The sequence below is a fragment of the Antechinus flavipes genome, chromosome 3, assembly GCF_016432865.1.
Source record: "Antechinus flavipes isolate AdamAnt ecotype Samford, QLD, Australia chromosome 3, AdamAnt_v2, whole genome shotgun sequence".
Taxonomy (NCBI): Eukaryota; Metazoa; Chordata; class Mammalia; order Dasyuromorphia; family Dasyuridae; genus Antechinus; species Antechinus flavipes.
The window spans coordinates 359,601,718-359,616,813 of NC_067400.1; the positions used below are offsets into that span (position 1 = coordinate 359,601,718).

At 35.3% G+C, this 15,096-nt stretch overlaps 1 protein-coding gene across 3 annotated transcripts in view; it reads left to right on the forward strand.

The window, feature by feature from the left end:
* The window catches only part of MGAT5 (alpha-1,6-mannosylglycoprotein 6-beta-N-acetylglucosaminyltransferase), a 376,800-nt gene that overhangs the window by 52,709 nt on the left and 308,995 nt on the right, over positions 1–15,096 (forward strand). For all 3 annotated transcript variants that reach the window (XM_051985774.1, XM_051985775.1, XM_051985776.1), the window contains exon 2: positions 7,713–7,865. The gene's annotated coding sequence lies outside the window, so the exon portion shown is untranslated. The remainder of the gene's footprint in view (positions 1–7,712; positions 7,866–15,096) is intronic.

The following is a 15,096-nucleotide window of genomic DNA, read 5'->3' on the forward strand; positions in this document are numbered from 1 at the left end:
TATTGCTTTGAGGGTAGGAAAAATCAAAATCTTTTGGATGCCACAAATCTTTTTATTGGTTGTTATCTTAGAATGTCAGAGCTGAGATGAGCTTGAGAATCATCTTGTTCAAACTCCTGATTTTACAGATAAGGAACCTGAGGGTAGAAAGATGAAGTGACTTGACCAAATTTATTCTATGGCAGATCCCAACTCTCTGGAGTTATGGATTCCCAATTGAGTGGATTCTTTATTAATCAATTGCCAATAAAAATAGAGACCTCTTGGTATGGACATTTTTATTTCAAAAAAAAGTTTCTTAATAATTATATACTACAAAGAATCTGTTTAATAAACATTGCTGAATGAGAAGTGTTTGTGTAACCACAATAATAGCCAAATGTTTAATATCAAAATGCAGATTATTACACATTCCCAAGATGTTGACCCTCTTGTGTCAAATCTATATATGAAACAGGGCACATTTTAGATATGAAGGCAGCTGTTAAAAGAACAGTCTAAGCTTAGAGTCAAGAGACCAATTACTAAGTGAGATGGGCAAGTGATTTAACCATTTTGTGTCATCTCCTTATCTGTAAGATGTGAATAATATTACTTGTTCTACCTACTTAATGGGATTGATATGAAAGAGATAAACCTTAAAATGCTCGACAAACATAAACAATTGCTATTATTATTTTCATCAACATAACAACAAAAGAATTCTGGGCTTCTGTTTAAAACAAAGGCCTATCTGTTTAGCCAATATTCTTCCAATGGTGCATGACTATGAATCATGGAATGCTACTCTCTCCAAAGAATTGAAGTTGAGGATTGCCCCAAGAACAGCAGGCATAGTGGGCTTCAGCAGGATGCAGCTAGAGCATCATCGATTGAGGAATGGAAGGAACTTTGAGGGCCAGCTATAGCCAGTCAATAAATAATTAAGCTCCTACTGTGTGTCAGCACTAAGTGCTGAAGATACAAAGAGACAAAAGATAATCCCAGTTCTTAAGGAACTCACAGTCTAATAGGGAACTACAACAAGCAAACAAGCTATAGACAGGATAAATTAGAAATAATCAACTGAGAGAAGCTAGAATTAAATGGCACAGGGAAAGGTTTCTTATATAGAAAACTGGGATTTTATCTGAGACTCAAAGGAAGACTCAAAGGTAATCTAAGAAGTGGGAAATGAAGAGGGAGAGAATTCCAGGTAAGGGGGCAGACCCCTTCATTTTAGATTTTACTGAGCCCTAGAAAGTTTTCAGTGACTTTTCCAAGTTCATTAAGTACTGAGTATCAGAGATAGGATTTGAACCTAGATATTCTGTGATTCATTTGGAACTCTTTCTGCTACATCATGTAAATAAGAAATTTAATTTTTAAAATTTTTTGCTGAGACAATTGGGGTTAAATGACTTGCCAGGGTCACACAGGTAGTTATGTGTCTGTTATGTGTCAAATCTGTTTGAATTCAGGTCCTCCTGACTTCAGGGCTGGTGCCACCTAGCTGCCCCATAAATAAGAAATTTTAATAGAGAAATGGGATGAAGGATGGCACTGGAGAAATGTATACTCCAAAAATAAGATGTCCTGTATATATAGCAAAAATAAGAAATAACAGATGAATAGACAGAATGCATTCATGATATCAATAGCAAAATACCTACCCCTTTCCTCCATCTAAAAATTAGGAAAGGACATGGATGACTGATATACAAAATGGCAGAATGGGCAAAGTTTAATAGGTTGGGTGTAATATTCTCTTCTCTAAAAATATAATGTTCTCTGGGAGCAGGTTTCTTGGGGAGCTTCTGGGAGCAACCTTAGTTTCAGTTCAGATTAATAATCACCTCAAATGCAGAGTCTAGTCCTTTATTGTCTCTTCCAAAATAGCCTGGTTAGTTTTCTTAGAGGCCTATCTCTTCATGGTTCCAAGAGCTCTTGCCGCTAGTCCTTTGCCTCTGCCTCTGCCTCTGCCAGCTTCAGCTTCTCTTCTTCCGAATGTCTCCCAGTACCAAGGTCAAAGTTGGAATGAATCTGACTCCTCCTCCAAGAGAGTGGGCTTCTCTTAGACTTGTGAATCTTCTCCACTGAATCCTGACTTGTGAATCTCTCTAGTGGGCTCCTCCTCTTATATGCTGCCTTAAAAGTGTGAACTCTTAAAGGTGTGAAAGGTGTGAACTCTGAACTAGAGAACTGTTAAGTACCATGCTAAATTAGACAACTGACTTAGTATCTTGTAAGACTCCTAACACTTGGGATCTGAAATTTCACTGGACTTTTATAAGACTATCTCTAGTTGTCCTGATCTATATCTGGCCAATGAACCGCTCTAGAGGAGAAAGTAAAGCAGGTGATCTTGCACAGGTCTCCCTCATTTGAATCCAGCATGACATCATCTCTTTGATGGCATTGTGCTCTTCAAGAAAGAAGGACAAAACAGCAAAGAATGTTGAAGTAATAAAGAACAGAAAAAAGTAATGATAGGATTTGCATGTTAAGCAGGCATGCTCTTTGTACACTGGGCTCCCATAACCTAAAACTGATGGTATAGGTATTGCAAAACATACACAAAAGATGTAAATTTATGCATGAATTATGAAGATATGCTTCTTCACTTAGTAATAGGTAACATTTCTGTTGTGCTTAAGTGTTTAAAAAGTGTGGTTTATAGCAATCATGTGAGGTGATGAATTATAATTTTCTCCATTTTATAGATGAGGAACCTGAGGCAAATAGAGATTAAATGACTTGCCTATGGCCAAGCAAGTAGTAAGTATGTAAGCAGAAAGTTGAACTGAAGTCTGTTTCCCAGAACAGTGCTTTGCTTTCCTCCTTAAAACCATCTTCCTCATATAATCTTATAAAATATTGTTTGTGTTGCTCTTCAATTATGTTCTAATTTATGAATTTATGTGTAAATGTCTAATCATTTGATCTAATAATAATTGTCATTTATATGGTGTCTACTATTTTGTAGGCACTGTGTTAAATGTTTTACAATTGCCTTATTTGACCCACACTACAACTCTGCAAGCTAGATGCTATTATTATCCCAATTTTCCAATTGAAGAAACTGAGGCATATAGATATTAAATGACTTTCCAAAGGTCACATAACTAGTGTCTGAGGCTGGACTTGAACTCAGGCCTTCCTGATTTTGATTCAGCTCTTTATCCAATGTACCACCTAGCTGCTTTCTTCTATAGTATAAAATTCTGGAGAGTAGAGACCATGCATTTATTCACTTTTATGTCCTCCATATACTTTCTTCTTTTAAAAATTTTTTGCAAGGCATTTGAGTTAAGTAACTTGCCCAGGGTCACACAGTTAGGAAGTATTAAGTGGCAGTCCAGGGGACTGCACCATCTAGCTACCCCACATGCATAGATATTAGTAAAGAACAGATGGTCTTAGAAATGTTCACTAAATTACACGTGGAGGATAGTTATGTCCTGTTTTATTAGTGTGGTCAGTACTTCTTGAGGTTTTGGCCTTGAAGGGGAGAATGGAAGGGAACCAACATTTATTGAGTATTGAGTATGTGTCAGGAACTGGGCTAAGCAATTTACAAATATCATCTCATTTGATCCTTACAACAATCCTTGGAGTAAGAGCTGTTACTATCCCCATTTTACAGTTGAGAAAATTGGGGAAGTCAGGAGTTAAATAATTTATCCAGGATCATAGTATTAGAAAATATTTGAAGCTGGATTTGAGCTGTCTTTCTGGCTCCATTCTAGCCCACTGATCTTGATTGTTATATAGAATATCTTGTAAGCATATGTTTTTGATAAATTTTTATTTTTATATTATTTCATATTTATTTGCTCCCACCTTCAAGTGCTGGTATCTCCTAAAGGATCAAGTTGTAGTAAGTTACACAATTTTCAGAAAACTAGATAGGTTTTTGGCTTTGTCATCTTATTTTATACTTATATAAAGACATTGGTAGGGGATCAGCTAATTTGAAAGAAAAAAGAAAAGTCATTCTAAATTTTCAGTTTTTTTTTTTTAATGTGAGATTTCTGTGTGATGACTTAATTGAAAAAAATAGTAAGGAACTGGGTATTAATGCATTATCATCAGGGGGAAAAATATTTTTCAGTGGGGATGAAGACCTTAGTATTTATTAATTGTTGATAAAGGGTGTTTTTACACAAAATACTGCAATGATGTTCATGCTTTAATAGATAATTTAGTAGGAGTATCTGAAGAGTGCCACTTTTTTACTAGTTTACTCTTTTGTTTGTTTGTTTTTTGAAGCTTCTTCACAATAGGTCAAGTAAAAGGCACCACACAAATTGGATTGTTTTTTTCTTTTGTAGAAAGAGTATCTTTGAATGTAGTAATCATCTTAGAACATCAAAACTACTCCTTATTCCTGATTGTAGCTTATTTGGTAAGAACTAATGAAGTCAGAGTCTTGGGCTCAGTCTCTAGGAGGGTGAGTTATAAAAATTTTGTTTCGGGCTCCCTAATCCCAACCAGTCATTAAAAGATGATGAGAGCAGAACTGAAGTGACACAAAAATCTTTCTCACTGCTGTAAAAATAACTATAAAAAGGTGAGGGAGTGTAACCTTAGAGTGTGAAATCTTAGGGTGTAAAGAACTCCAAAGGTAAAAAGGGGTTGTTACCAGCCTACTCAGAAGGTGTAGAAACACCTCTTAAGAGGAACTACATCACGTTCCTTTGGAAATAAACCCAAATGATGACTATGCCTCCCAAAATACCATTTTCCTTAAGCCTTAGAGAACAGAAAACTTTCTAACTTTTACTGTCCACATGAAGAATGGTTTTAGGTGTGAAACATTGTGGTAGAATTGGAAAATTGGGTTGCGACATCAGATGGGGAGAGATAAGGTCACAATTTTATATAGATTTACCTAATTCTAACGTTCATGGTTCTAGCAGCACTGCAGTATCTGAGAAATGACATACATATCTATATGTATAGTACAGCATTATAATATGTGTGTGTGTATGTAATATATGCAGGCATGCTTATTTCTAGCCTTTGATAAAATGTAGCATGATATACAAGTACATTGTAGAAGGAGCATCATGCTCAGCAACAAATAAATGAAAAAGGCACTTCTTAAGCCTCCATCATGTACTACATACTATTTCAAACACTGGGGATGCCAAAAGAAAGAGAAAAACACCCTTGCTTTCAAGCATTCATGCTTTAATATGGGAAGAAAACACATGTAAGAGAGTTCTGCTGCACAGCTGATGGAAATATCTGGAGGTCCTGAGGACACAAAAGCAGGGCAGATAGCAAATCCAGAAGTACTTAGGGTACATTGGAATACTTTAACCTTTGAAAGGCAGATCCAGAAAGAGGAGACCAGCCCACCACCACTGGGAAAAATAGTGAATAGAATACTAAAAGAAGAGACTAAACAATGCAGACTTCTGCATAGTGCAGATTGCAATTTTATGGCAAAATATTCTATACCATGGACATTTTTGTGTAACTTAGACTAGGGCAAGCCAGGATGGCTTGGTACTATAAGCTTTGGTTAAAGAAACCACAAGGGGAGGTTAGAAATGTTAAAGAAAAAAAAAAAAAAAAGGATCAGATCATCTTGTTTTGCGAGACTGGGAAGGAGACTGTTTTCCAGACTCAATTTAACCAACATCATGACTATTTAGTGTCAGGCAGAGAGACAGAAAATAAGAACGACCAATCCTGGTCCTCATAGAGATACTTTTCATTTTCTTTGAGTAGAAAAGGAAGGCTTGCAGCTAAAAATGCCTAACTCCTGGAAATTGAACCATTTACCCACCCACACTGTGATTCAAGAGATAAGACTTTGTGTAACCACTGGTTAGACGAGAAGACTGAACTAAGTAATAATAATAGCTTATATTTGCAATAAATTTATATGTAAATTACATTTACATTTATATAGCCTTATCATTTACAAAGTCCTTTCTTCAGAAGATCCTCAGGAACAACTATAAGTTAAACAAATATAATTATTCTTATTAAAAAGTGGAAGAAACTTAGTAATTTGCCCAAGGTAACAGATTCATAGATTTAGATTTAGAGAGTACAGTGGAGTCTAGCCTTCCTCATTTTATAGATTAAAAAAACCTGAAGCTCAGAGTGATTAAATGACTTACTAGTATCTGTCTAAGGCGCAAACTTTCTGGTTTTAGGACTTCTTCAAATCTTAAGTTATTGAGGATCCCAAAAAATATTTGCATATGTGAATTACATTTATCTATATTTACTACATTAGAAATTAAAACTGACAATGTTATGTATTCTCAATATTTCAATGTTAAAATATTTACTAATCCACAAAAATAATAATAAACCTATTACATATTTTTAATTACTTTTTTCAAATTTTTCAAAACAATAAAAAGTTCAAAGAGTTGCATTGTTCTATATAATTTTTAGTAAAATTCTTTAATGTCTTGCTTCATAGAAGAGCCAGATTCTCATATCTGCTTCTGTATTCATTTTTTTTTTTTTTTGATGAAGTGTATAAAGAAAATCTGGCCTTATATAAATATATAGTTGGAAAGGAGGATGTTGTAATAGACAAATAATGTCTCAATTTTTAGTTGATCTTGATGGCCTCCTAAAAGTGCATTCAAGACCACACTTTGAGAACTGATGGTCTCGAAGGCAAAAAGTCTAACTTGGATCTTCTGCCTCCCAGATCGTATTCATGGTGTCACTGAACTGTCTCATGGTTACTAAGTTCTAGGGCTTGGAATAGATGATTTTTAGTGTTGTGCTTCTATCTAGCATTCTATGATTTAAATATTTGAGAATGTTTGATTTATCCTGGTACATAGTTGGAGTTGACAGGAAGCACATAAGACAGGATTATGCAGTTCTAATTGGAGGCAAGACTAACAGTGTGACATGAGAGGATGAACACTAGGGATAGAGACTAGACAACTCCTTTGGGAAGGAGCTTCCTCTCAAGTTTCTCTGGAGTACTAAGAGATCAATATTCTTTCCAGGGCCACATAGCCTATCAATATTCTTTCCAGGGCCACATAGCCTATATATTTTAGGCAACCCTTGAACTTAGTGAGTCTTACTGGAGCTCTCCCCTGTGTACGCTGTCTTTATTCACTGTGGCAACAATGTACCAATCTGCAAAAGTTTGTACTACATATTATAAATGTTAAAACAGTTCAAAGGAAGGGTGGTGATAGATGGGGAATAATGTGAAAGTTACCACAGATGAGGTAGATCATGTTTTTAAGACCTGTGGGCATTGTGAGAAATAGAATGCATTCCATGCTTGGGATGCTCTCCATTTCTTTCTCCCACTTTCTACAATAAACCTTCCCCCAGCTTTCTTAATGTTAATTCCTTCTCTCTGTTGATCATCTTTACTTCATCTCGTGTAGATCTTATTTGTACATAATTGTTTGCATGTTATTTCCCCCATTAAAATGTGAGCTCTTTGCATTTAAAAGTTTCATTATTTGCATACTTTGTTTTCATTATGTAGCTGAAGATCATACTAGCTCTTTCTATCTATCATTTCTTTGAATTATTGAATAAATTGAAACCTTTAAGTCCTTCCTACTCCAAACTTCTTTGTAGACTGCCACTGTCTGAGCAGTAGAAGACTTTTGAATGCAAAGGTAGTATTATATATTTGTCCCTATTAAACCACAGTTTATTTCTACAAACAAAACAAACAATAAGCTTTACCTTGATTGATAAACTCATTTTGTCTACAGGTGCTAAAATGCAGTGAGTGACCAGAGGATAGAAGAGGACTAAGAAACACAACCGGCCAATCCAGAAACAGAGCATGTCTACAGCACCTGAAGAATTGAGAGTTTGTTGTATATTAAATAAGTCTCTCTGTTTAGTCACTACTAAGAACTTAGGTATGTATGAAATAAGTAAATGGGTTACAGAGTTTCCTAGTGTTTCAGTCTTTGGTGGGGGGAGGGGATAGGATGACACTGAAACTAAAAAGTACATTAGAATATATGATTAAACATTGTAATCTTGAGATAAATTTGTGTAGTTACATGTTCAGCCATGTTACTTATCAGAAAGAACTGTGAATATTTAATTTTCTTTATATTGTGAATCCCTGTTTCCTATGCTCCTTGGGGTTAGTTCAGCATCTTACCAGAATTAAAAATATTGTTCTTCAAATATAGTTATTTTTGCCATCCAATATAGGTGTGAAATTATTCAGAAAAGGAAAATGTAATAATGTTTTGTGTTCACAGTTCATCTGGACACCTCTGCAGCAGGTTTGAAATTAACTTCTTTTGATTGGATGAACATAAATTTCATTAATGTAAAAGTTGTAGAAAACATTTAGCTTTTTTTCTCTATAAGCAGCTCCTTAGTTTAAAAAAAAAAAAAAAAAAGCTTTAGTTAATCCAGATGTTCTTTCTCTGATGATATGATCATGAATTTAGGGGTAATTCCTTAGAAGAAATCATATAATTGCAGAAATTGTCAAAATGTCTTTTTAAATGCCACCTAGATAAATTAAAATGAGCCAGATGGTAGATGTGTATTTGTTTTTAGTCACTTTAAATAGGTTTGCCCAAATACCTACAGTTTTGATCTCTGTTTATAATAAACCAATTTGGAGTCTAGGTTCCATGTTTCCTTGTTATGACATGTGGTATGATTGGTTTCAAAGGAATACATTATTGTGAGCACATTATGAAAAAGAATAGAGTAATATAATTATAACCAATTCTGGTAAGAGCTCTTACTGCATTTGACAAAAGATACAGCTTTTGTTGCTGAAGTGTTTCTGTAATTACATCAGATATGGCATTCAATATTAACCTTACTTGGGGGGGGGAACCCCTCAATATTTAAGTGAGTTCATAAAGTGGTAAATGAATCATAGTCAGCCTCCTTATGAAGAAATAAAAATAGAGAAAAGCAGTTGACATCATCTGTACCAAGTTTTTAAGGAACTGAAAATTCAAGTCTGTTTTAAGGAGTAGATAAAACTTAAAGTAGAGATTTTGTCTGCAAATTAGTAACTTCAGCAAATGGACCTTTGACCAAAAGGGTAAAGGAACAGATCAAAATCCAAGGTTAGTTCCAAAAGTGGATTTATGAAGTTAATTCACAGTAATTTTCTTTGGATATTTTTGGGGATGCTGTAAAAATTGATTGAGTAGAACTCATTGTGACTTTATGTATCTTTAGTTAAAGTATGTCCTAGGAAAATTTCGATAATGGCACTTTTTCTATCTTTCTTGAATGTTAATACATTTTGTTAACAGAAAGTACTACTTACAGAAACTTCAAGTTGACAAATCTTTGAGACAATAACAGGTTTTTTTTTTTCTTTAACTCTTGATTTAAAAAAAATAAATAAATAAGTCATTTCCCAATAATACATAAGCCAATAAATCATTTCCTTGAAACAATAAGCTACAGAAGCAAGACAAAAGAATTAACTAGATGTAACAGTGTATATGCTTTATTCCGTTTATATTTATATTCTATATATATACATATACATACATATATATATATATATATATATTCTTAACACTTTCATACCAAAAGGAAGAAGGGATGTTTCAATGCCAGACCTATAGAGTTAGAATTGATAAATGATATATCAGTAGAGGTCACAGGTTGGATTATGCATTGGGGCATCTCCACTGAGTAAAAGAGGTCATAAGATAGTCATTTACTCATGTTAGACAAGAGGAATGGTATGGAAGTACAACAACAAGTTGGGGGACTTTTGAAGGCATCAAGGCTTCCCACCATACTGAATTGGGACATGGACTTTGAGCAAAACAGAATGGAGATTTTTTTTTTCAGTATTCTTGTGATTGCACAAGTGAGCCTCATAATTTGGTAAATAAGTAATGAACATTGCATTAAAGTTTGAAGCCCATTGTGAAAACTTATCTATCCTTATATGATTTATATAAAATTTCAAACTGATTAATATTGATTGGAATGGAGTAGGGGGTCCAAATGAATTATTTCTTACAAGTACCCCCTTTGTTTCTAGTTTTTTGATAGCACAAAAAATACTTTTATAAATATTTTGCTGCATAACAGAATTTTCCCCTGTGTCTTTAATCCTTTTTTGAGCATACATCTAATATAAGCATCAGATCAAAAGAGGATTTTTTTTCCCTTAAAAAAATCAGAACAAAACCATCTAGAATTTTCTAAGTGAGTATGCATTTTAAATTAAGAGTACATTATTACAGCCTAGTTATATCCACTTGGCAATGTATTGCCATAAATACCTAGCATTATAACATAATACAATAATCTGCCACCTTGCCTCAGATCTTTGCCATTTCTACTCTATTCTTCACACAGCTATTCAAGTAAATTTTCATACCTATAAATCTGACCTTGTTGCTCCTTTATTTCTCTGTGGCTCCCTATTGTTTCTAGAATTAAACATAAACTCTTATGGCTTTTAAAGTTCTTACCAACCAATCCCCAATATAGCTTTCTGTTTCATTATATGTTACTCCTCTTCTTAAAATATGCTGCCCAGCCAAACTGGACTTCTCTAGATTCCTCATAATTCATCTCCCATCTCCAGAGATTTTCTAATATTATCATCCCTTGTCATGAGAGGGGAGTGAATGCCCTTTCATCTTTCTCAAATAATTCATTTCCTTCAAGATGAAGTGAATTTCTCCTTATCTTACCTCTGTAACTAGTTTATATTTATTCTGTCTTTATTTGTGTGTGCATGTTGTCCCCCTGAATAGAATGTCAATTTCTTGAGGCAATGATTATTTTATTCTTTTCTATGTATCCTCAAACCTATCATAATACCTCAACAAATTTATGCTTGCTGATTGATAAAATGTTTTGTAGCTTTGATAAATTATCATATCATATACAGTGCACATTGTTTAGTTAACTTTATATACTTAAAAAAAAAAAACCTCATGTTTCATTTAAGCAAGAGTGTATGTTAGCATCTCAGTACCATTTTTCTTAACAATCACCTCTTTCCCAGAATACCAAAACATAGAAAAGAGGAAGAAGGAAGAAGAAAAAAGCTAAAAGTAATAGACTTGAGTGATTAGAAGTTATTCATTAGTAGTAGGATAAGTCACTGGATGTCTTCAGGAGAAAAAAAAAAGTCACCCCAGGTCTTCCTTTCCTTCACTTAAGCCTGTGTATCACTTGTAAATTATCTATGGTTATTGAATTAAGCATCCTATTTTCATACTAAGCCTATTAGTCACACTTTTCTGTCAGAGATCATTTAATACCCATGTAAGTAACTTGCACTAGATTCCTGTATGTTGTTTTTAGTTTTGTTTTGGTTTTTGTATTATACTCAGTCACCTGTGCCTAGTGAGAAATGTAAGATCCCTAATGTCAGCATTCTTTTTTTCATTTATATTAGGTGTCTTTCTTGCCCATAATGTGATCATTCTTTAACTGATCAACTTTATTTTTCTGCTCTTTATATTTGTATAGTATTTCTGACTTTGTGAAGCTCTTACAAATCTTTTATGTCATGTTATCTTCATCATAACTTTGTAAGGTAGTATAGATACATGGTGTTATTATCCTCATTTTGATAGATGAAAAAATTGAATCATAAAAGTTAAATGATTTCTCAAGAGTCACATCATTGATGACAAAGTTACCAGTAGAATTCTGATTTCTGATTCCTAGTCCAGTGCACAGAACTATAGCTGACATTTTTCATACTTTAGGAAAACCTCACAAAGCATTCTTGGGGCAAGCAGACTGAAAAATGCCCTCAAACTTTTAGAGACAAATTTAGTTAGAGGGAGATTAGAAACTTATCCCAGTGTAGCATCTGTTTGTCGGGTATAGGAAGCTAATGCCTTTTGGTATCTTACCTTTCAATTTTAACCAATCATTCTCAATATCTTAGTTCTAGTTGGAGCTATAATATGGAAAATTATAGAAATTGGCAACTTCTAAATTTCAGCACTTTAGAATAGAGCCTCTATTTGTCCTCTAGTTACATCTTTGCCATTAACTTATTTATAACACAATGATACCTTCCTACTAAGGCTGTTAATTTGAGGATTCATTGTACAATATGCAAAAATCCTTTTACTTCCTGTATCAAGTTTTGTTCATTATTGGTATTCAGTAGATGGTGTTGGGCATATTTGCACAATCCTGAAAGTCTAAGGATGGGATAACTTGAGATGAAAAAACAAAAAAGCTTGGAGAGGTAGACAAAGTTGTTATTGTGGTTGTTGTTATTGTTATTGTTGTTAGTCCTTTCATCTTGAAGAGGACCAAGACAAAAGGGAGAGGATGCCATGACATGCAAATGAGTTAGATTTAAATGAGGGAAGGCTGTGCAAAGTCACCTGCCTCGCTTTGCCCTCCAGAACCATCTGGTCCAATGGCCAGGTACAGATTAGAAGACTGGAGATGGCCCTGGATGAAGTGAGACCTTGGCCTTTTAAGTTAAGGTCTTCTACAGGTCTCACTTTAACTGAGACTGTACCCATTCAGTAATTAATGCCAAGTAGGCATTGGAGCAAAGAATCTCCTCTTTAACATAGTCCAAAAAATCTAAATAAATAAATGGATAGATGAATGAATTGGGAAGGGGTTTCTGGCCAAAGCAGAAATGACTGCTATTTTAGTCAATTAGGATCCAAACAATGATCAAATGGGGTTTGGCCTAGTACCTATTGGTCACCAGACCAATGAGAATCAATGCTTTTAAGAGCATCTGTATGTAAGGGTATGGTACCCTCTCTGGGCAGAAGGAAGAAAGAGGAAAGGAAGGAAGGAAGGAAGGAAGGAAGGGAGGGAGGGAGGAAGGAAGGAAGGAAGGAAGGAAGGAAGGAAGGAAGGAAGGAAGGAAGGAAGGAAGGGAGGGAGGGAGGGAGGGAGGGAAAGAGGAAGGGAGGGAGGGAGGGAAGGAGGGAAGGGAAGGGAAATGAAGGGAAGGGAAGGGAAGGAAGGAAGGAAGGAAGGAAGGAAAGAAGGAAGGAAGGAAGGAAGGAAGGAAGGAAGAAGGGATAAACTGACCAATTCCAAGCCAGCTTCACTCAGTTGTTTGTCCTTCATTCTCCAATTGGACAGTGACATCAAGGTATTTATTGAGGACTGTGCATTATGCTACAGGTTGGAATACAAATACCATTAAGCAAGACTAGGAAATTCTCCCTTCGTCTTTTTGCTTCCTTTCGGATTCAGCTCAAATCCCACTTTCTGTAAGAGGCTGTTCCTGATGTTATCTCCCCATTCCATTCTGCTAATGCCTTCCCACGGAAGTTTCATTTACAATGTATGTATCTTGTATGTCCATTATTGTTTTCATGTTGTGTTTCCCATTAGAATGTACATCTTAGAGACAGGTATCATGGTTTTGGCACTTAGAACAGTAGTAGTTCCTGGCACATAGTCATAAATTAATAAATGTTTCTTAATAATGATGATAGCCCTAAAAAAGATTACATTTTTTGGGGGGTAGTGTTGGAATCCTTACTAACTGCTAAGTAATTAGAGTTGATCTAATCTTACAAGAAGTTGTTTTGGCCAGAACCTGAAACAAGGTACTAAATAGAACTAATCAAGACAAGGCTTGTGTTCCCACCTTTACTCATTGGACTCCACAAGTATGCTAGCTTCAAAAAGTACACTTTCTACGCCACACCTTAAAAGCTCTTTGGGCCAGAGAGCACTATGGGAGAAAACCCATAATCCCATTCTCTCAGAAGGTTCACATATAAGGCGAGACAGCCATTCCAGAATACACCTTATTTCCTCTTGGCTGGCTGGTCGCAGAAGAAAGTTCAGCTGGACTCGAGAGGAGCGACTCTGGTGGCAGACGAAGGGTTTTCAGAGGATAAAGCTACGAGTGAGAGTTCAGTGGACAACCAGATTCATCTTCATCTCACACCACTGTAGTTGGTGGCTGGGCTCCCCAGAAGGAGTCAAGAGAGATATTCCATCTCTGTCTTGGTTGGAGGCAGAAGAAAGCAGAGGCAGAGGCTGAAGGACAGAACCTTTGGATTTGGAGACATCCGAAGGGCTCCAAGCCTCTAAACCGGCTGTGCTCTGAGAAGAACAAACTCCAACATTTGAACTCTAACAGGGTAGGGGTGGGGTGGGGACAGAGGTGACAAGAAACATAAAGCTGACTTAAACCTGAAAGGTCTCTGAGTCAAGACAGTATGGCTGGAGAGGTCAAGAAATAGTATAAAATTTAATTATGCATTTAACTGGCTTTTAATCTCTAGTTTATATACCTACAGGATTCAAATGTTGAAGTTAGAGGTCTTTTAAAGGTTATTGAGTCAATTACATTCATTTTAGAGATGGAAAAAACTGAAGCCCATGAAGCTCAGTGTCTCAAGTACACAGAATGAATTAATAGTAGATTTGGGACTGGGAACCTGGTTTCTTCTTAGTACTATATTCTTTCTACAACACAATGTTGTCTCATGCCAGAGTACAAATTGCTGTGGTTTCTTCTCCTCCACACAGAGTATTTTCTCCTGTTTCTACCAGTTCTGAGGTGCCTGATTTCTGTACTTTCCATAGCCTGTATTTGAATGGTTCCTTTTAGAGGTTCATTCAGCATTAAGCAGGTGGGCAGTATGCTAAGGTGCTAAATAATGCTGACATCAACTTTGACCAAACTCCAGTTCTTATTTTGTGAAACACAAAGCCCCGAAGAACACAGCATCAAAAATTCTATGGTAGACTTTGGGAAAACTTTTAATGATGCTGATTAATGTTAATAAATTCTTTAATAATGTTTATATGGCTAATAAAAGCATTATTTTCTGCTGTAAAATATTCAATATACAATTATAAAGGTATTACAAATATTTATTACGTGTGATTATTTTTCTTTGTAGAGACAGATTTCTATATTTTCCTTCAACATTTTCCTGATTCTCATTTATTTTAGAGGCTCATTCCAGAATCCTAGAATCCTCAGCCTTAATGAGTTCTATCAACATATTCTGTTCCTAGAAGTGTTAGATTATAGGTTTTTCCACAGTAAAGTAAAATGATTAGACTTGTACCCACCGGAAGAGAACAGTCTGGTAGAAGTTTGTAGGATGAATTGAAAGAGGAAAAGACATCTGAGTTAGGCCAATTAAGAGACTCTTATAGTAC